The sequence below is a fragment of the Heterocephalus glaber genome, unplaced genomic scaffold (genome assembly GCF_053883595.1).
Source record: "Heterocephalus glaber isolate CG9 unplaced genomic scaffold, H.glaber_assembly_v1.0 deba00000331, whole genome shotgun sequence".
Lineage (NCBI taxonomy): Eukaryota > Metazoa > Chordata > Mammalia > Rodentia > Bathyergidae > Heterocephalus > Heterocephalus glaber.
The window spans coordinates 25,101,018-25,121,400 of NW_028258142.1; the positions used below are offsets into that span (position 1 = coordinate 25,101,018).

At 39.6% G+C, this 20,383-nt stretch overlaps 1 protein-coding gene across 3 annotated transcripts in view; it reads right to left on the reverse strand.

The window, feature by feature from the left end:
- The window catches only part of Wdr7 (WD repeat domain 7), a 391,751-nt gene extending 381,130 nt beyond the window's left edge, over positions 1 to 10,621 (reverse strand). For 2 of the 3 annotated variants that reach the window (XM_004858390.4, XM_004858389.4), the window contains exon 1: positions 10,308 to 10,555. The gene's annotated coding sequence lies outside the window, so the exon portion shown is untranslated. Of the gene's footprint in view, positions 1 to 10,307; positions 10,556 to 10,600 lie in introns of those variants that run through there. The other variant, XM_013077256.3, reaches the window with a different exon arrangement.
- Between the last annotated feature and the right edge of the window lie 9,762 nt (positions 10,622 to 20,383).

The following is a 20,383-nucleotide window of genomic DNA, read 5'->3' on the forward strand; positions in this document are numbered from 1 at the left end:
TTAAGCGCCTGACCAGATTATACTTTCTTTTTTGGTGGCATATATATATATAATATAATATATATATGTATATATACATATTCTAGATGAACCTGACAGTTCAGGGCTGCTTTGCTAAAGAAAGTTCCAGTATTCAGTTTCAAAGGAACATGTGAAATGAACAGATGGTAACAGGAGACTACACTTAACTTCTTATTGCTGAAACAGCTCTGAGAATGTGAGTTACAGGTTTGTTTGGGTTTTTTTGTTTGTTGTTTTTTTTTTTTTTTGAGTTACAGGTTTTGAAGAACTGCAGAGCTATCTGATCAAAAACACATCACAATTTTAAAAGTGATTCATAGACTTTGAGGAACATAAATCATGTTTTACATTTCTGCAGCTGCCATTAGGCTGCCTGAGCTCTCCCACTCAGGATCTCTCTACCCATCGCCAATCTACATCAACTTCAATGGTTACTGATTAAGCTAAAAGCAAACTATTCTTACCAGGCCCTTACTTTTTAAAGGAAAGAGATTTAATTTAGAAGAACAAACTTCAATTTTTTTCTTCTCATCCATCTCTCAGCTCCCCTGTGTCTCCACTCATTTCTACTTCTTTTGCTCATATTGCCATCAAAATTCTAAAATGACCCAGCTCTACGTCTGAGTGTATTCCTAAGAGTTAAGCGATACATGCATACCTGTGTTTTTTGTTTTGTTTTGGTTTGCTTTGATTTGGGTTTTGGGGGGTGGGCGGGAGGTTGTTCTTGTCTTTGTTTTTTTGAGACAGAGTCTCACTATGTAGTTCAGGCTGCCCCTGAACTCACTATGTAGCCCAGGCTGGCCTCAAACTTGTGCCAATCCTCCTGCCTCAGTCTCCCAAGTGCAGGATTTACAGCCATCCGCCATCATGCCAGGCAAATAACTGTGTTCAGGTTTATAACTGTGTAATTCACAATAGATAAGTCTGAAAACAGGCTAGAAACCATCAACAAACAAATGGATAAAGAAAATGTGACATACACACATTAGAACATTTTTCAGCCACAAAGAATGAAATCATGTCATTTGCAGGAAAATGGATGCAACTTGAGACCATAATGTTAAGTGAAATAAGTCAGGCACAAAAGTTAAATATTGCATGGTTTCTCTTTTATGAAAAAGCTAAAATATAAATAAATGAGTAAAATAAAGGACAGATGGTAGGAAACTAAAAGGCTGACTTTTTAGAGATGAGAAAGGAGGTTAGGGGAGGGGGGAGAGAGTAAGACAGAAAAAGGATCAAAAATAATCAAGATACGTTATATACATGTACCAATTTACCAAGAGTAATGTATTATGTATTACACTAATAAAAAATAGTACAAATGTGCAGCTAGAAGGATAAAATTGTCATAGGAACAAGGGAAGAATCTAGCCCTCCCACTTATTGACTGTAAACCCTGAGGAAATACAACCTTCCTTCTAGAGTGTTCTAATTGATGACTTAATTGTCCTCCTTATAGACTCTAGAAAGTGCTGCACTCTACCTATCTTACAAACTATTCTTGAGAAGGTGTCAAATGTCCTCCCCATTGCTAAATCTAATGTCAAGTCTAACCCTCGTTTTACTTAACCTATCAGCGGCACTGAACACAGTTCATAGTCTATCCTTAAAATATTTCTCTACTTAGTCTCTTTTTTATTTTTATTTATTTATTTTTGACACAGGGTCTTGCTAAATCACTAAACTGCACAGGCTGGACTCGAACTTGCAATCCCAGCTCAGTCTCCCAGAGTGCTGGAATTACAAGCATTTGCCACCATGGCTGGCTCTTGTTTTTCTTTTCCCCTGACCTTTAAATGTTCGCATATCCAGAGCTTGGTCCTTGGACTTCTCTGGCAACACTACCATCTCCCTCAATGATGCCATGTCCCAGCTTTAAATACCATCTATACATGCACAGTTCCTCCAATTTACAGCTCAGGGTTCTCCTTGGAATTGCAAACTCACATATCCCACCTTCTCACTCAACATCTCTTTTGATAGCTAATAAGCTTCTCAAAGTAGATATGTCCAAAATGATCCCTGCTCTTCCCCAAACCTGTCCCTCCCACTGTCTTCCTCATCTCAGTTAATGGCAATTCCATTTTTACAGCTCCAAGATAGCGGCTTTTATAATTCTTCTCTCATGCACACATTCTACATCCCAAACTCTTGAAAGCAAACTCTATAGGCTGACCATACCTTCAAAGTATATCCAGAACCTGCCAGGCGTGGTGGTGAACACCTGTAATACCAGCATTTGGGAGGCTGAGGTAGGAGGACTGCTGCGAGTTCGAGGCCAGCTAGAGCTACATAGTGATTTCAAAACCAGCCTAAACTATATAGCAAGACCCTGACTAAAAAAAAAAAAAAAGGCATATCCAGAGCCCAATGACTCCTGACCTCAGTACAGCCACCCAGTCTCAGTCACCAGCATCCCCCAGCAGAGAAAGCACAATCGCCTTCTAATGTTCTCCCTGTTCCCCTCCTTTTCCTTTTAAATAGCACATGGAGTAATACTATTTAAAATTTTTTTTAATTACACTATGATCACATTTCAAAATCTTCCCCCAGCTTCCTGTCTCAAGGTGAGTAAAAGCCAACTATATAACTGCTTCTCCTTCAAGGGTAAGGAGGCTATGCTCTCCCTTGCTTATTCTTTCCCATCTGATTTGATTCTGTGGTGTCCCTCAAAGAAACCAAGCAAAATCACACTTTAGAAATGTCACCTAGGTTTCTTCATGGCACATCGCTCCACTCCTTCAAGTTTTTTGCTAAAATATTACTTTCTTGGTGAGGTCTTCCCTAACCATCATAAATTGCAAAAAAAACCCCACCCAAACACAATCATTTAATATACATGTTTTATTCATTAATTTATCATCAGGCCAGGAATGGTGGTGCATGCCCATAATCCCAGCACTTTGGAGGCTGAAGCAGGAGGATCACCATGAGTTCCAGGACAGTCTGGGCTACATAATAAGTTCAAGGCCAGCCTGAACAACATAGCAATACCCTGTATCAAACAAACAAACAAACAAAATTTATTATCTGTCTCTCCTGCTATAATGTGAGCACTATGAAGGTGAAAATTGGTGTTTGCTTTGTTCTTTATTGCATCACAGCGCCTAGAATTCCTGCCACATAGGAGACATCCAAGTACTTGTTAAATAAATGAACAAATTAACAACTGAAATGTTTGTCTTGACCTTAAAATTGTATCCATCAGCAAATTAATGTATATCTTAATTTTGTATGCTTTGGATTTTGCAGGAAAGTTTATCAATTAATTTTTATAATAATGTCATTAATTAATATATAACTTCTTAATCAGTGGGCCAGGGATTTAGCTCAGTGGCACCACACCTGCCTCGCAAGCACAAGGTCCTGAGTTCAATCCTCTGTACCAAAAAAAAAATTTCTTAATCAAGTCCCCATTAACATATTACTATTTTTTTTTTTTTTTTACTTCTGCAGCAACTTTTGCCTGTTTTCCTGCTTCTGTTATTCTACATGTGACACATACACAGGAAAACATATCTTAGGACCTATGAAGCAAATTAGCTGACATAATTATTACACTAAAGCCTCTTAATGAATTACAAATTAGTGATTCTTAGTAAACAAGCTGAAAATTCATTAATTTTCACCCCTGTTAATGGTAATCTATATTATTTATTTGTATTGGAAATGCTTAGAATAAAAAAATCCCCTAAGCAGCTGGGCGTGGTGCCACACACCTATAATCCCAGCACTCAGGAGGCTGAGGCAGCAGGATTGCCAGTTTGAGGCCAGCCTGGGCTACACAGTGAGTGTAGGGCCAGCCTGAGCTACATAGGGAGACCTTGTTTCAACCCCCTACCTAATTCCCTAAGCCAGCCAAATAAAGTTGAATGAGAAAACAAAGTAACTGGCTCACTCTCTCAGTGTTATCACTGACCATACAATCAACATTCAAGAGAAATATGCGTGTATAAAACACTAGGAAAACAGCTTCACTGAACTGGAAGGGCCATAAATTATAACTGCTAGGCTAAATGGAAGACAGTGGTTTAAAAGTCATGAATATACAGTCTACTCTAAAAGTGCCCACAGAATAGCCCTTAACAATTCAGAAATGTTCTCATCTTACCTGGGCAGTGTCCTAACATTTTATGATTCATTGTTTTATGGCTCCCACTAATCCAACAACTATCAGAAGAAAAAAAAACTATACTTTTTGTAAAAGATACTTCATTTTATCCAAAATAGTTAATTTTTTATGCAATATATGGCATATGTACTCTATAAAAGGAAAAAATAAAAACTACCTGGAAGCCAGGCATGGTGGTGCATACTTGTAATCCCAGAACTTGGGAGACTGAGGCAGGAGGATCACCCAGAGTTTGGGGCCAGCCTGGGCTACAAAGTGAGTTCAAGGACACCCTGAACTACATAGCGAGACCCTGTCTCAAAAAGCAAACAAAATCTCTACTTAGACATTTAAGGACTTCCTGAATATAATCATAAAGTAGGTTTTCTCCTTCCAACAAAATCTTTCGTGTTCAACCAAGTAGCTGTAAGTATCAGACAAATGAACCATCTGTAGGAAATTCAAATTCCAGGTTCACACTGCTAGTATAGTATCTATAAATGGGAACATAAGGAGTATTCTTGTTCATAACACAATTTGACTGTACCATCCCTGCTGTCAGATGATTCAGCTTTTGATCAAAGCTAGGTGTATATATAAAACCATTCATTTGGCTGGGTATGGTGGTTCATCCTTGTAGTCCCAACACTTGGGAGGCTGAGCCAGGAGGATCCCCATGAGTTCCAAACCAGCCTGAACTACACAGCCAGACCCTATCTCAAATACATAAATGAGAAAATCCATTAATTCTTTATAAAGCATCACAATTAAGTGCACAAATGGGAACAAAATACACAAACCTCATCAGCTCCCAACAAATTTTTTTAAAAGTATAATGATATACAATGGATAACACTGGAATAAAGGCACTTCGTAGTTCCACACCTAACTCTATATTGTGGTTTAGATCCAGGATGCACTCAGAGGCAGGACTTTGGGGAATGACTGGCTCATGGTGGTGCTATACTCATCAGGAGAGCTTACAGCTAAATGTGCTATTAGGAGGTGGGGCCTGATCAGAAGAGGTGAGTTACTGAGGGTGTGACTTGGAAGGGTGTATCTCCCTCCCTGGCTCATTTTGTCACTCTCTGCTTCCTGTCTGCCATGAGGTGAGCAGCTTTCCTCTCCCAGACCCTTCTACCATGTCTTCCTGCCTTGGAGCTAGTCAACTATGGTCTAAAAATGAGAGCCAAAATAAATCACTCCTTTAAATTGTGAATGTCACACATTTCATCTCAGCAATGATTAAGACATTCTATAGGCAATAAAATTACTTCCAGATTTATACTATATTAAAACCACAGTGAAACATCACTACACATCTAATAGAACAGTTAAATTAAAAACATAATGACAATACCAAACATAGGTAAGTTTCTTTCTGCAAAGAAACTGATTCTCTCATGCACTCCTGATAAGAATGTTAAATGGTATAGCACTCTGAAAAACACTTTGGCAATTTCTTCATAAACAAAACATATACCAGACAGCAATCACATTCCTGGGCATTTGGCTCAGAAAAAAAAAATGGAAATTTATATCCCTACAAAAACCTGTACCAGAATATTCACAGCAGCTTTATCTATAACAGCCAAAACCTGGAGACAGTCCTGATGTCTTGGTGAATAGCTAGGGATACTATGTACTGTGGAATACTAATCAACAATTAAAAAGAATGAACTACTGAAGTATGTAACAGTTTGGACAAATCTCAAGAATTGCCTCATTCAACAATTTTCATGAATCCCAATTGGAAAATATTGCATACTATATGACTCCATTTATGTAGCATTCCTATGATGACAAAATTATACAGAGAAAGAACTGAGTAGTGACACAGAGGTTAGAAATGGTAGCAGGAAGGTAGGCCAATGCAACATGAGGGAGATCTTTGTAGTAATGGAATAGTTCTCTACTTTCACGGCAGCAGTGGCTATAAAAATCTACACAGGTAAAATAGCATAATACTATACACAGGAATTGTACTTATAGTTGCATAAGATGTGACTACTGAAGGAAGCTGGGTAGAGATATAGAAAAATGTAACCACTGGAGAAAACCAGACCTCTCTACTATTTTTGAACTTCCTGTGAATCTATAATTATATCAAACTAAAGCTAAAAAATAAATGGCAAGAATTCCTTTTTCAAGGGAAAAAAATATACTACAAAACCATGCCACGGTATTAAGAGTAAGGAAAGGCAAATAAACCAAAGTAACAAGACCCAGTGTCCAGAGTATATATGAGAACTGATACAATAAATGTGGCACCACTAACTATGGGAAAAAGAGAGAATGACGCTAGGAAAATTGGCACAACATACGGAAACAAAACTAGCTCACAAACTTATGACATACAAAAAGGCAGACTCTGGATATATTAAAGATCTATATGTTTAAAAGAAAACTATGGCCGGGTATAGTGGCACACATCTCTAAACTCAGCACAAGGCAGGCTGAGGTAGGAGAAGCGCTGCAAATTCAAGGCCAGCCTGGGCTACATAGTTCAAGGCAAGGCCAGCTAGAACTACATAGTAAGACCTTGTGTGCTATGTATTTTTTCATACATATATGAAATAAGTAATATATATGAGAGTAGCTTTGTGACATAGAACTAGGAAAAGACTTTTAATACAAAACCTCCAAAATACCATGGGGGAAAAATCTATTATATCAGATTTGAAGGTATCTGTTTAATGAAAGATATCATGAAAAAGGTTACTGACAAATGACAAGATTAAAAACAGATATACATGTAACACTTAAAGTATTAATATCTAGAAAATATGAGGAACTTCTGCAAAACAAAAAGAAAAGTTTGTAGCCAATCGTGGGTGGCTCATGCCTATAATCCCAGCACTCAAGAGGCTGAGGAAGGAGGATTCCCTCAGGTTCAAGGACAGCTGGGGCTATATAGTGAGTTCAAGGACAGCCTCAACCAATAGGGAGACCCTGTCTCAAAAAAATAAACCAAATAAAAAAGTAAAGTTTGTGCCATGGGTTGAATATGGTTTGAATGTGTCCCTGAAGGGTTCCTGCATTACAATTTAATCCTCACTGTGATGGACTAAGGGAGTAGCCATTTAATCTTACTATGGGGTTTAGATGTAGGGCCCTGGGAGGTTATTAGGATTAGATAATGTTATCAGAATGCAGCAGAATGATTGAATACCTATGGCTTTAAAGACAAACCATTCTTATGTATACATAAGAATGAGTATACATGTTTGCACGTCCCCACTCTGGTCATGTGATACCCTGCACTGCCTCAGGACACAGCAAGAAGGCTATCACCAAACCGCCCTTCAAACTTAGACCTCCAGACTTTCCCAAGCTAACATAAACTTCTTCACATTAAAATATACCCAACCTGTGCTCCTATGCTGTTATTAGCAGCAAAAAAAAAACAACTAAAACTGAAAGTCAAATAAAAATGAGTACGGAAATGAACAGGCAATTTCAAAAAAAGGAAAAATCCAAAAAGTAAACCAGACATGAAAAAACACTCAAATTCATTAGTAATACTGAAATGTAATTTAAAATGAGATTTCATTTTGTATAAATTAGACTGTAAAAAACAAGTGCACTGAATAACAGCAAGCCATGATGAAGATATAAGAACACAGGAGCCCCCATGAACTACCTCATAGGAGTACAGACCACTGCAGCTCGTTCTGGAATATAATCTGCAGTGCTTCAATAAAATATATAAATATTGCATGATTAAAAATCACAATTGTAGCACTTGGGAGGCTGAGGCAGGTGGATGCTGCAAGTTCAAGGCCAGCCTAGGCTACATAGTGAGTTCAAGGCCAGCCTGGAATACATAGAGAGGCCTTGTCTCTACACAGATAGACAGATAGACGGATGGATGGATGGAAGGAAGGAAGGAAGGAAGGAAGGGAGGGAGGGAGGGAGGGAGGGAGGGAGGAAGGAAGGAAGGGAAGGAAGGAAGGAAGGAATCACAAAATGTGGATATAGGTCTCAAAGAAATTATTAGCCTAAAAGGTATGTTTATCACAGTACTATCTATAGTGCTAGGAAAATAAAGATAATGTGTGTGGCTACAAAGAGTAGGTAAATAAACTGAAATGCTATGCAGCATTAGAAACAATGGACAATATACAAAAAAAAATAGTAGGAAAAGTAAAAAATTAAAGTGATATACAGTACATCATCATCTCTGTAAGTTAAACACGTGGGCACCCAAAGCAATACACATTAAATAACACAAAAGGATACACATCTCACACACACACACACACACACACACACACACACACACACACCCCAGAATGCTTGTCACTGGGCTGATAAGAGAAGAGAGAAGGATTTGGAAACAAAAGGCAATGAATAAAAGAAAAAGCAAATGGGCGGCCTCAAACAGCCCAAAGTTGATCAGTGACTTGAATAAGATAACTCAATCCTCTGTACTTGCAGTCCAAAAAAAAGTCTGGAAGACTTACTCCTAATAGCACATCCCTAAAGTTAAATGTCTTCTTACCCTTACCACAACATAGGTGCAAAAAAAAATGGTCAGACACAAAGTTCACTTCTCCAAAATTTAATTTTACAGTTACAGTCAAGGTAAAAACCAGCCAGGCACAGTGGCACACACTTGTAATCCCAGCACTCCGGGGCTGAAGCAGGAGGATCTCCTGAAGTTCAAGCCAGCCTGGGCTACACAGTGAGTTCAAGGTCACCCTGAACTCCATAGAGACCCTGTCTCAAAAAACAAAACAAAAAAAAATTAAAATTTAAATTAAAAAATAAAATTTAGCAAAAGTGGCAGTAAGAAAAAATAAAATGTATCTTAGTTTTCCTGTTAAGTGGGGTTCCATAATTTTAAAAAGGCATTTAAAGCCAGGTGTGTTACTATATGCCAGAAATTCCAGCACTCAGCAGGCTGAGGCAGGAGGATCCTATCAAGTTTGAGGCCAGCCTGGGCTACACAGTGAGTTCAAGACCAGCCTGGAATACATAACAAGAAACTGTCTCAAACTTCCTCACCACCTCAATAAAAGAGACATTTAAAGAAATGAATTTTTCTACTATAATTTCCAGTTAATAATGAGGCATTTGCTATCTACTCCTAGTGGTTCACTTTCCAACTTAAAGTAACTAAAATATACTATCTGGGATAAAATAAAGGCAGTTTTCCTTTCTTCATAATAACAAAAGACATTTCCAACACATTAATTTTTGAGTTGCCATCTGCCTCCTCATTGTCACAAGTTTGGTTATAAAGCTCAAAGTAGGTCCAAATTAGAATTTTTATGTAATGAAATGTCAAAAACTCAGTCAACTTCTTTCATACAACAAATGATTATTTCAATCTTGTCCATAAAATCCTAAGAAAGACACACTGTAAAGAGTTATAGGTTGCCTCTTTGGCCCCACGACAAATGTTTCAAGGAAAGGAATGTGTAGCTGCCTCTGACTAAACCCTAAAATCAGCAACATCAAGATAACAATGCAGTCTGTGATGCAACTGAAGCTGACATCGTTTCAGGATACAAGAAAGAGCAATTTCTGCATAGGATCTGAGAAACAAACAAAGTGAGTGGGTGAAAAATACACGATATAATTTTTTAATCAAAGACAGCATAGTATGGACTCCAAACATTCCCTCAGAACGCTAGGACCCATTAGTAAGTGAAATAACAGGTATCCTCTCAGACCAAGTCCTAGGCAAAACGAGAACAGGTCTAACAGACCTCTCAGTAGCTTAGGCAAGGACAAACTGAAGAGTAGTATCAACAGTTAAGGGCAGGCTGTATGTACCCCCAACAGCAAGCACATTCCCCAAAAGCACTGTCAATAACCAAAGGATCATCACTAATCACCTCGTCCCGTTTAGATTACCCGTGGGGATAAGGTAGCCTCACCTCAAGACCAAAGTCACTGTCACAGCAGCAAATGTCATTCAACAAGGGGACCCAAAGACCCCCTGGAAAGACCCCACTCTCCTGATAAAGGCGCCCTGTAGTGGGCCTGACCTGCAGAAGCATCAGATAGAGCTTCCAGCAGCAGCGACCTGAGTGACCTGACGGACAGCAGGAGCCGCTCCCGACAGGGGTGGGTGTGTGACCCTTGACCTTCGACCCCAGCCTCTAGGTGCAGCACAACGCGCGCCGAGGTTTCCCCAGGAGAGGCTCGAAAGCTCTCTCACCTGTCACAGCTGCATCTCTTGCCGCGATGTTGTCTATAAGGCCAGTCGTGGGCGTCCCAGCAGAGGAAGACGAAGCGAGGGCGTATCTAAGGAGGACGTGTAGGGTGTGCAAATCCAGGGGGGGAAACCTTGGGGATAGCAAACCTTGCCTGGCCGCCCTCTGTCCACCGAGGTAGCAAGGTGGTACTGCCGCCGCTGCCGCCGCCTCCGCCGCCGCCGCAATAAACCAGCTGACACCAGCTTCAACTGCTGTCCAACTGTCGCAAAAAAATGAGGAGGAGGGAAGTGCTCACCATTTCCGGGTACTCAGCGCTTCAGTGGGAGAGTAGGCGCCGGCCGTGTTACCGGGGAGACGGAATGGCGAAGAAGGGGCCAACTGTGGGCAAGGAGTGTGCGCCAGCCATCATTGTTGTGGGAACTCTTGGTTCTCGCCTGGTCTCCTACTCACGTGATGGGAGGACCAAAATCGAGAAAAGGATGACAGGGGAAGTGTAGGTCGTCCCTGGGACAGGATGTTAAAAGTTTGTGTTTCTATCCATTCGGCTCAGTTCAGGCGGCTGGAAAATATTGCTGTTTCTTTCTGGCTTCAGAATTAAGCTGTTGCCCACGACACTGGGCCAGAGAAAGGAACTCTCCTTTGAGGCTAGAGGAAACCTGACTTTGTGCAATACTCCTGTAGAGAAGGATGAATAAACGTCCTCCGTGTGGGCAGCAAAGAGTGGTGGAGCGTGAGACGAGTATTCAGATCTCACTTCCCTACATAGAGTCATCTTGGGCATAATGCCTTTCTTCATTCTCAGTTTCCCCGTTTACAAAATAGAGATGTAACCTGGATATCTGGGAAATTAAAAGAGCTCAATGATTGTTCATGATTTGTTATGCTTGTCCATCTTCTTCTCAGGTACTGATTGAATGGGTGAATGAATGGCAACCAAGCAGAAAACTGGGGCTTTGCTAGTGGCCAGTGGTTAGGTCTGTGAAAAAGACACAAAGGATATGCATTCTATGGCCTTTTTTCTTTTCCTTTAAAGGCTTTCTAGTGAATTTGTGGAATAGGTATGAATTCTATTGCAGCTTTCCAAAGTTACTGTGTGTACCAATCACCTGGAGATCTTGTTGTACTGTAGGTTTCTGATTTAATAGGTCTAGGTGGGTTCTGAGAGTCTCCATTTCTGACCAGCTCCCTCAAGTAATAGCCTTCACTGATCCTGGGAACATACTTTTTTTGATGGTGGTGGTTATTTTCTTTTTCTCTCTGGCCTCCAACTGTCAGCGATCCTGCTGCAATGAGGGTTACCAGGACAAGGTAGAATCCACTCCTTCAGTCAGGCTAGTTTTCTCACTAATTTGCCAAAAGGGTACTGAATGTTGGTTTGCTCAAAAGGCTTCCTGTCCACAGTTTATTTCTGCTAAAGACAAACCTTCTCTTCCCTTCTTCACAGATTAAACTCCCCAGAAACATTAGAGACCCATTGGTGTCAGGTGGCCTTCCTCTTTTCCTTCATTAAGTCATTTAGTGACCATCTAATGTACTGTACTTTGGTCTCAGGTATTGTTTCTTATGTGCCGTTTCTTTTTATTTGAGGAGACCAGCTCTGTTGCCACTAAAGTGAGAAAAACTGAACCATAATATTGACCAGAGAAGTCAACAGAACACTTGAAAATAATTCTGATGTTCTCTTCTATTGTAAATTGAAATCCTAATTTTCTTCTATTTTTGACTAACAGCCTTGCAATCACATGACTGAAGGGGAAAAATTATATTAAATAATCTGTCGGCCATCTGGCTTCAATATTCTCCTTCCATTGTGCTGATGAATACATTTACACTATTAAGTCCATAATCCCCTTAGGGCTGGGGATTTAGCTCTGGCACTGCACCCACCTGACAAGCACAAGGTCCTGAGTTCGATCTCCGGTACTGGGCCAAAAAAAAGAGAGTGAGATATCCCCTTTATAATTTATATGAACTTTTTGGAAAAGCAGGATTCACAGAACAGAGCACTTACCACAGGATAATCTTAGAGTACATTAAAACATTTGCTTTGTAAAGGAAACCTGTAGGATAAAGACATATATAAAGATTCTTATTCAACAAATGTTAGTTAAATATTTATGGTTTCAAATACCTCTTCAGAATGCAAAGTTTAACAGATTAACAAAGAACTTTGAGACTATTACATGCACTCTGATTTCTATCAAATTTATATGACATATTACCACCAGGTGTGGTAGCATACACTTGTAATCCCAGCACTTAGGAAGCTGAGGTAAAAGTATTGTCATATGTTCAAGGCCAGCCTGGACCACAGAGTGAGTTCAAGGCCAGCCTGAACTACATAGCAAAACCCGGTCTCAAAAAACAAAGCAACAACAAAAAAATATTACAAAAGTCTATGTGAATGTGAAATTTCCAGAGTCATAGAGCTAAAATAAATGTTCAAATATTACTGACAAAAACATTTCTAGTTTATACAATAAATTCACACCTTTTTACATGCACATACAAACTATACCATATATAATCTCCCTGAAAAATAAGAGTTGTATCTTCAGTAAACTAATGTGAGTATATATATTTGAAAAAATTATTTATTCTTGTTGAGTGTGGTGGTGCTATCTCAACACTTGTAATCTCAACACTTGGGAGGCTGAGGCAGGAGGATCACCATAGTGAGTTCGGGTTCAGCCTGAACTACATAATGAGACCCTAAATTTAAAAAAAAAAAAAAATGGTCTTTTCATCCAGAAGGAGTATACAAAAATCTTAAAATTTAAATTTAAAAAAATGCAGTTCAGGGGCTGGGGATTTAGCTCAGTGGTTCTGCTGCCTGCCACAAAATCAAAAGGTCCTGAGTTCGATCCCCAGTACCAAAAAAAAAAAAATGCAGTTCAGCATATATACATATATATATATATATATATATATATATATATATACATACATACACACACACATGCATTGAGCTGTAGCTGAAAGCAAACCCGAGAAAGAATTTGAAATATTTGTCTTCAATGGAGGAAGGCAGGCTCTGCTTCCTTCTGAAACTCAGGAAGTAGGGAATTCCCATACACTGGAAAGTATGTTGAAACTGGACAACTGAAAAAAAATGACAAATGCCCACCCAAGATATAAGCTATAATACAGTGCAGTATGAGAAATGTGTAAAGAGTAGGGAAGAATGAGATAAATTACTTCTAGGTAGGAATAAGGACGTATAATCAAATTAGGTTTTATGGAACTCTATAAAAGTGGGTAGGATTTGGGATAGAATTGGGAAAAAACAACTTTGTCATCAGTATTAAAAACATGGCTAAATACAGTTAACAAAAAGTTAAATTTGGGAGAGGTGTAGGAAATAAATTAGATGTAATAGAAAAATGCAGTGTTAGGGCCAGAGATTAGGTCAGTGGCACTGTGCCTGCCTTGAAAACTCAAGGTCCTGAGTTTGATCTCCAGTACCAAAAAAAAAAAAAAGAAAGAAAAAGAAAAATGTAAAAATGTGGTGTTAGAGTCTAGCTATTTCTGCACTGGGGGAACTCCTCCAACAGGCAGTCTTTGTCTTGAAGGTCTCTGTTGGGTTGGTAAGAGACTGTCAGATTAAGCTCAGACCCCAAAAATTTAAAAACATGGTAAAACAGAATAAGGTCAGGGCCCGGCATGATGGCGCACACCTGAAATCCCAGCACTTGGGAGGCTGAGGCAGGAGGATCACTTCAAGTGTGAGGCCAACCTGGGCTATGTAGTGAGACCTTGTCTCAAAACAAAACAAAACAAAAAGTCTCAAAACTTTTGAGACCTTGTCTCAAAACTCTGGCTTCTTACTGGCTATCAGCTGAAAGTGCCCATCAAGCCCTGCCCATCATGGTTTCTCACCATGTAGACCTTATCAAAGGCCTTCTCTCGGTTTACTTCTTCAGTGGCAGCAAGGAGAATCTCTCTAGTGAAGGCAGGAAAGATGGAGTCATACAGACATGGGTATGGATACAGATATAGAGAGCAACCTTAATGAGGTGGTAACAGCCATTACCTTTGCCATATTCTATTGGTAAGTAAGTAACAGGCTTCACTTGTACTCAAGAAGAAAAGATCAAGGTGGACATCCCAGTACTCTGGGAAGCTAAGGCAGGAGGATCAAAAGTTCAAACCCAGTCTGGGCAACTTACCAGGACCCTTTCTCAAAAATAAAAAACACAAAAGGTCTGGGGATTTAAGTCAGTACAAAGGCCCTGGTGGGTTCAACCCCCAGTACCAGAGAGGGGGACAGGTTATCAAAAAAGAAGAAGGGAGGAGAGGGGCCTACATTAAAGGTTCACCTTAGGGTATACCAGCCACAAAGATTAGTTTTGGCAGCAATGTACCATGTAAGTTAGGTATGAAATGCAAACCAAGGAGACAGGTGAGATACCATTGTGGGTGTTATTGTCGTCGATTTAACCAAAAATGTGTAGTTGTCATCACAACAGAATCATATGTGGAATCTATGAGGTAAGGATTTTCATAATTCTACAGGCATTAAAAAATGTCAGGCCAGGGATTTAGCTCAGTGGTGCTGCGCCTGCCTGGCAAGTGCAAGGTCCCGAGTTCAATTCCAAGTATCAGGAAAAAAAAGTAAATATTTTGTTTTTAGAATTTGGTAGCAAATTACCCTATCACACAGCAACACTTTCTCAACTTAATTTCCAAGTTTTTCCAAAAGGCAAAGAGACTTGTTCCTCCATTTACAATTTTCAAAAAAAGGAGATGGCCACATGGCCTATTGGTCTAACAGTGATCTCATTGTTACTGTTATTTTCTGATCACTCTCCGTGTATGGTTTTAATTTCCTCATCTACATTATAATCTTATTTTGGTGTCTTCCACAATGCTTAGTACTTTGCTAACAATGTCCTTCCCCCTCAGTGTTACCCAGTGCCCTAAAAGTCATGTGAGTCAGGGGTTTCGTGTTGGCCCTGAAAGTTCTGTTTATTATGCTGCAGTAGAGTAGCTAGGTAAGTGTTCCTTCTACAATTTTTGTGTAATAAAACTCCCTTGTGTAATTAAGAGCTTCCCTTTGCATTTTCTCACATGATATGAAAATCCAGTGATGAAACTTCTCTTTTTTCCGTATTTCATGACTTCCACAGACTCAGACCATTTCTTTCCAAATAACAGGATGCCTTTTCTAGAAATATCTCTAGTTGCTCCATATTCAGGCCATCGAAAAAGGAGAGAGGGGAATAAGATGGTCCTTACAAATGAGAATTTGGGGATTTCCTACCAAACTTCCAGGATCAGCAAGGGGAAACTGAATAGACAGTAAAGGAGGTGATGAATGCCAGTCACAGCCCCTATCACCTGGTATGGCAGCCTGAGGCTATAAATCATCCCCTCCTCCTACGTTTCCCATGAGGAAGAGAGGACCACCAATCTGTGATCTCAGCAAGGGGTTAGTTTTAAGCTTTAGCTCTTTCTGCCCCTGGAAGAGTTGTTCCCCAAACTTGTTTGGAGAAGGGGACCAATGTAGCGTAGATAGTGAAGTATGGGAAACATCAAGATGTACTCTCCTGATTCCCTTTTAAAACGTGCCACTTCCTGGCTACAAGCAGAGTGACTTTGCTCATTGGCCTTGCCTAGCTTCCTCAGGGGTTGCTTCAGCTTTCTAGAAGAGGCAGCCTGAGGAATACCTGAGCAAAATGAACACAGTCAAAGGGATACTCCCAGCTGGCAGGTGGAGCACACTTGTAATCTCAGCATTCTGGGAAGCTGAAGCAGGAGGATCATAAGTTTGATCCCAGCTTAGAAAATTTAACAACTTAGCAAGAGCTTGTCTCAAAAAAAAAAAAATTAGGGCCAGGGATTTAGCTCAGTGGTTTCACTGTCTGGTGCACAAGCTCAAGGACCCGAGTTCCAAACCCAGTACCAAAAAAGAAAAAAAAATTAGACAATGGGATGAGGCTCAGGGCAAAGGCCCTAGACTCAATTTCCAGTACCATCCCCCAAAATGGGAGGTGGACACTCCTCCATCTTTATTAAAGACTACTGGTTGATTGGTTTTTTGAGACAGGGCCTCCTTATGTAGTTCAGGCTGGCCTTGAATTCACTATGTAGCCCAGGCTACAATGCCAGGTGTTTTCAGTTTTCTGAGACATAGTCTCACTACATTGTCCAGGCTGGCTTTGAACTGAAGATCCTCCTTCATTTAATTCCTAAGTACTGGGATTACAGATATCCACCACCATACCCAGTCAGTTATGTGTAGTTTTTTATTTCCATAGGATTAATTCCAAGGATGCTATAGACTGGACTTTTACATCCTTTTCACCTTGTTATGGTGAAACCCTACTCCCCACTGTGAGGAACAGGGTTAGAGTAGAGTCCTCATGATGGGATTAGAAAAGACAGGAGCAAGAAGGACAGGAGAGAGCTTGCTTCCTCTCTCCCCATCACAGGAAGAGACAAGAACACAGCCATCTGCACCCCAGGAAGAGCCCTCACAATACTCTGCACCCTTACACGCTGATCTCAAACTTTCCAGTCCCTAGAACTCAAAAGTAAATTTCCAGGCGTTGGTGCCATAGGCCTGAATCCCAACACTTGGGAGGCTGAGGCAGGAAGATTGCCTTGAGTTCAAATACAGCCTGGGCTACATAGTGAGTTCAAGGCCAGCCTGAACTACATTGAGAGACCTTGTCTCAAAAAAAAAAAAAAGTAAATTAACTACCAGGTCTATGGTATTCTATTCTAACAGTGAAAATTGGCTAAAGGTAATCCCATAACACACTGTTTTAAGAAATTAAAATAAATTATGCATTCTTTTGCAGAGACTGGGGTGCTCTGAAGCACATTTCTAAGTATCTAGGTTTTTTTCATAAAACTCTAGGTAATTTAATGACTCCTATGTCTCAGATACAAATTTCTTTTTTTTTTTTTTTTTTTTTTGAGACAGGAGTCCCACTGTGTAGCTTAGAATGGCCACAGACTCACTATGTAACCCAGCTTGGCCTCGAATTCATGGCAATCCTCCTGTCTCACAGGCTCCCAAGTGCTGAGTCAGTTAAAAATTTCAAGAGAAAAAAAAAAACTATTTTAGAGGTCTGGAAAAATGCTCTAACTGAGTGAATTTCTTTAGTATGTTCCAGGAGGAGATAGACAGTGATCCTAAAGATCTACACTCCATGGTCCCGCTCCCATCTCCACCTCAAAAATTCAGTATGATTTCTGAGTTAAGCAGAAGAGATAAGAGTTAAGTTTTTGTTCTAGTTAGATGTTGCAGGAAAGTGGAGACTCAGAGTCAAAGTAAAATAGTGTTACAGATACCAAAGAAATAGTCTTTGTATACACAATTTTGTGGAATAATATTCTTTGTTGTTGTTTCTTTGGTTAGTTGGGGGTTTTTTGTTTTGTTTTGTTTTGTTTTTTGAGATAGGATCTTGCTATGTAGCTCAGACTGGCCTTGAACCTACTACGTAGCCCAGGCTGGCCTCAAACTCCTGGTGATCATCCTGCCTCAGCCTCCCAAGTGCTGGGATTACAAGCATGACTGTGGACTAATATTCTTACTACACTTACTAACCATTTATTAAGCCATTTTATACTTACTATGTGTAAAGGACTATATGAGAGAAATATATATGACATATCTCCAGTAAGCTAGTTTTTAAAATAGCAAAGTGAATGCACGGTAGCAACAAGTCATGAAAGAAGGCCACCGGTGCAGTGGTAGTGAACCTTTGGCACTCATGCTGCTGTGAGCTGTTTGTATCATTGAAAGCTCTAAACAGTTTGCTATAACTGCTCCAGTGATTGGGTGGACCTGAAAGAAGAGGTGAGTCTGAAGCAAATCATATTCCTGATGAGTTGAGAAGACCGTCAGGAGTCATTTCTGTGAAGTAAAGTTCATGCATTTCCTTCATAGGTTTATCTGGACATGGATGTTAGAACATGTTCCTTCATAAAGTAATCTCTGCCTATTCCAGCAGTAAATAGTCTCTCCTTTTTTCCAGCTGCTATGGTACTTTGTTTTTGCCATGGCACTTATTTTAACTCATATTACTAGCTTTTCTAGAAAGTGCTTTCTGAATAATCTCATCATCATTGCTGGGTTTTTCCTGTCTCCAAGATTTTTGAGAAACTTCATCTCAGGAAATGGGGTTTTTCAGGGTGGCAAAGATGATTTTTGCAATAAATTTGATCATTATGTACTGCAAATATGTACTAATAAAAATATAAATTTAAAAAGATATACAATACCACTTTGTCCATAGTTTTTTTGTTGTTTTTTTTTGAGACAGGTTCTTGCTATGTAGTCCAGTTTGGCCTCCCAGTGCTTGGATTACAGGCATGCATCACCATGCCCAGTGCTAGTTTATTTTAAAACTATGAATTTTTAAAAAATCTTTTATTGGTACATTTTAGGTATACAATACATTTACATTTATCATTTGGTGCTGGTACCTGTACATGATGTACCTTGGTTCTTATTTTCTTCCCCATTACCTGCGTGCCCTTCACCCGCTCCACCCTTCCCTACTTACATGGATTTCATTTCCATTTTTTTCTTTTCTCAGAATTTTTCCTTTCCCTTCTATCATTTCCCCTTCCCCTCCCACCACCCCTACACCTTTGGACCTTTTAATATTTCAAATTATCAATTATTCATTTTAATCATTTTAACCCCTATTTACACTTTCAGTTTCTCACACCAGAGAAACTATTCGGTATTTACACATGTGTGTCCTATTTATTTCACTTAAGAGTATGGCCTCAATATGCATCCATTTAGCTATAAATGTCTCTAGTTTCTCATTCTTTATGGCTGAGCAGTTCTCCATTTTATAAAAAACCCACATCTTCTTTATCCAGTTTCCAGTTGATGGGCACTTGGGCTGTTTCCAAGCTGTAGCTATTACAAATTGTGCCACTATAAATATGGGTGCACATTTATCTCTATAGTATGATTCTTTTAATTCTTTTGGGAAAATACCCAGCAGGGGAATAACTGGGTCAAATGGGACGTCTAGCCCTAGTTCTTTGAGGTATCTCCATAATGATTTCCACAGTGATTGCACCAGTCTGCACTCCCACCAACAATGGAGAAGGGTTCCTTTCTCCCCACACCACCGCCAGCATTTGTTATTGGTTGATTTCTTGATAGCAGCCATTCTTTGTGGGGTTAGGTGGAATCTCAGTGTTGTTTTCATCTGCATCTCTCGAATGACCAAGGATGTTGAACATTTTTTCATATATCTGTTTGCTGCTTTTACTTCCTTGTCTGAGAAATGTCTGTTCATTTCAGATGCCCATTTTTGAATTAGGTCTTTGAATTTGGGGGGTCTGACTTTTTTCAATTCTTTATATATTCTAGATAGTAGCCCTTTGTCTGAGGTACAGCTGCTAAAAACATTTTCCCACATTGTAGGTTGTCTCTTAGCTCTGTTGGTGGTTTTTCTTGCAGTGCAGAAGCTTTTTAATAAGATGAAATCCTAGTTGTTGATTCTTTCTGCTAGTTCCCGTGCTGCTGAGGTTTTGTTCATAAAGTCGTTTCCTATGCCAATGACTTCAAGAGTTCTACCTAACTTATCTTCCAGCAATTTAAGTGTTTCTGTCTTAATATTTAGATCTTTAATCCACTTAGATCTTAGTTTAGTGCACGGTGATAGATATGGTTCTAGCTTTAATCTTTGGCAGGTTGAAATCCAGTTTTTCCAACACCATTTATTGAATAGGCTATCTTTCCTCCAATGATGGTGGTTGGCTCCTTTGTCAAAGATGAGGTGGCTGAGTATGTCTGTAGTTGTTTCTGCATCTTCTAATCTATTTCACTGATCCTTGGGTCCGTTTCTTTGCCAGTACCATGCTGTTTTTATCACAGTGGCTTTGTAGTATAGTTTCAAGTTTGGGATTGAGAATTGGTTTTGCAATTCTAGGTTTCTTCTGGTTCCAAATGAATTTTTGGATTGTTTTCTCTAGTTCTGTGAAGTATATTGTTGGAATTTCAATTGGCATTGCATTGAATCTATATAGTAGTTTTGGAGGTATGACCATTTTCACTATATTGGTTCTTCTTACCCAGGAACAAGGGATGTCTTTCCAC